The sequence below is a fragment of the Syngnathus floridae genome, chromosome 9 (genome assembly GCF_059516105.1).
Source record: "Syngnathus floridae isolate MCC-2025c chromosome 9, RoL_Sflo_1.0, whole genome shotgun sequence".
NCBI lineage: Eukaryota > Metazoa > Chordata > Actinopteri > Syngnathiformes > Syngnathidae > Syngnathus > Syngnathus floridae.
In genome coordinates, this window is record NC_142421.1 from 555,679 (window position 1) to 558,557 (window position 2,879).

The following is a 2,879-nucleotide window of genomic DNA, read 5'->3' on the forward strand; positions in this document are numbered from 1 at the left end:
AGTTTAACCTAGTCATTGGTGCAATTCAGGTGTGTGTTCACCCTCCACTGTATGATTTGCGACATTTTGCTAAGCCCAGGTGCTTTGTGTGCGATTCTTTTTTTTTTTTTGTGGATTCTAGACACAGGAGTCCAATAAATACCGCGCGTCCGATCCTAATCCCTCTAGGCAGAGAACATTTTGGTGCTGCAGCTCGAATCGCGCCTCACGTAAAAGCGTCTTCCTCCTCTTGTTGCTTCTTCAGCCTTAAGTTGGCGTCCAGCGCATTGCGCAAAGCCACGCTCAGCGTCTGCTTTTCGTCCAGCAGTTGCATCTGTTTGCTCCAAGCGTTGTCCAGCGCTCGGCCGTGTTTCTCAAAGACGCTCCTCTCCTTGCGGAGGGCGCGGGCAGCCCGGGCGGCTCTCTCCTCCAGCTGCGAACATCTTTCTTTCTCCTCTTTGAGCGCCTTTTGGAGTCGTGTCCGATCGCCGGCGCATTCCAGCCGGCAGAGTCGGAGTTTATCCTCCACGTGGCGGAGCTGGGCGGTGAGCGCTCGCTTCTCAAAGAGCAGGCGGTCGTTGGCCGAGGCCAGTTCTTTACAGCGCTGTGAGACGGAGCGATATTGAGAGCTGACTTTGCCGTATTGTGCCTGGGAAGCCTGGTGTTGAGCGGCGGCGCATGCGTTCTCCGCCCTCAGCGAGCGAATGTGCTCCTTTAGGCCGTCGGAGGCGGCCGCGGCTTGCGTCTGTTCGTAGCTCAGGAGCGCTATGGCCTTGACCTGCGTGCGGTGTCGCAAAAGCATCTTGTGAACAAGCTCCCGTTGATTCCGTAAAGCCTCGTCAGCAGCCGGACTCTCATCCAAAGCCGCGGTCTTTTTCTGCGCCGGTAGCTTTGCGCGGGCCTCGGCTTTGAGACAACTCTGCCTCTGATTGTTCAGATGACGTCGCAGCTCTTCTCTCTCGGAGGCCAGTTGGCTGACTTTGCGCTGCAGCGTGTTAATGGTGGCCCCCTTAGCCTGAATTTCCCGTTGAAGACTTTGAGTGTCGAAGCGCAAGGATGTCATTTGAGCGTCTTTTTGCACACTCTCCTCCTGCATGTTGGTGAGCTGCTCCTTGACTTTCTGGACCTGATCACATGTTACTCTCTCCAACTCAGCCATTTGCGTTTTGTGTTGATGTAACGTTGCCTCCAAATCCTTCTTGAGCGTTTCCACGACCTTCTTGTCTTGTTCCCGTTTGGCTGTCATTTTGCGCAGTTTCCCCGAAAGCCGGACGCGGCCGCGCCGTTGCCTTTCGAGCGTCTCGTCAAGGTGTTTGCTCATGAGCTCCATTTCAACGCGAAGGCCATCCTTCCGGGCTTTCTGGCTCTTCAGACCGCTTAGGAGCGCAGCGTTGGCTTTTTGCGCTCGTCTCAAAGCTTTCCTCAGCAGCAAGCTCTTGCGCTGTTCCTTCTCCAAAGCCTCCCGAATGGTGGATTTTGCTTTCCTCTCCGCCTCCAGGGCTTCCTTGCGCCAAGACGTCTCCATTTGGTCGTGTTTCCGGCTCGTGCAAGCGGCCGAGTCTTTTGCTAAGGGCTTTTCGATATTCTCAATCTCCTCTGGAATCTCTCCTTCAGAGGAATCTCCCAGGCCGTGACTTTGGAACAGTGAGGTCTTGTCTCTTGAATGGCCTTTGTGCATTTTTCACCCGTCTCAATACACGTCACGTCACGTCAGTGGACTTGTGTTTATTCTTATTCGCTCACACGGAATACATTTTCTCCATACTACGTCACGTTCCAAACCTCGGACATCGAAGCAGATGGCGCAATCCAAAGATCAATTCTCTAAAATGATGACAAAAATGATATCATAGAGTGACTTTGAAATGCAGTCGGTGGCTTAGCGACGAGCTATTTCAAAACCAAGGCTAACTTTGATCTCGGATGCCAAAGTAAATGAGCGCAACGTTATCCAATGCATCCCACATCGTGCTAGCGGGGTTCAAGCACTTTTATGCTATGGACTGCAAAGAGAAAAGGCTCACTCAAGTGATGATGGATTGGCGCACTGCGGCCCTGAGTGTCCGGCCCAGAAAGTCCAATTGAAAGCATGCAAATGGAGTGATTCAATGGAACAATTGATGACGAGATTAAGATATGATCTAACTAGAATCAAAGATTTCCCAGTGAACATCACATTGACAATGTTTTCTTTTCCATTGCACAACCAGATTCGTGTCATTTTTGGAAACAATCGAATCCTATGATTCCAAGCTGTCGTTTGCTCTCAAGACATTGAAACTGGCTAAGCTTTCAAATGCTTTTTTTGTGCCTGTGGTTCCAGGGATCCAGCACACATAGTTACACATAGGATGTGGTGGCGGCCTTCAAATGAGCTGGCGGTGGCTTCCACTTGCACTTTATTCTCGACACCGGGAAGGAGAAAAGAATTGCTAGATGACAGAGATGTGAATACTTTCTCGCTGTATCAGCACTAATTGCTTTACTCTCTGTACTTTTTCCATTTGTATATACTGGACTTTATGTACGCAACATATCTACATTCTTTGACTTTTCGGCGTCAGGATACTTCCCACGTAGCTGACGGAAAACTCCCCTGGTGTCATTCTTTTCTTTTGGCTGATGCGTCACACGAATGTTCTTGTTGGCAAAACAATGATGCGTCAATAGCTAAGGCTGTGTGGCCACTGAGTGATTCCAGTCCAAGTAGAAGTCAGACCGAATTGCCACATTTTTCACATGTTGGTTGAGCACAAAGGTGTCAGGGTGGGTGCAGGTGCGTGGGTGGGTGCAGGTGCGTGGCTGCGACCCCCTCGGAAGTCCCAGCTCCTCCTCCTCCTCCTCCTCCTCATGTGCGTTGCGGTGTGTGAGCGAGCAGACTACCCCCCTTGTGACGTCAC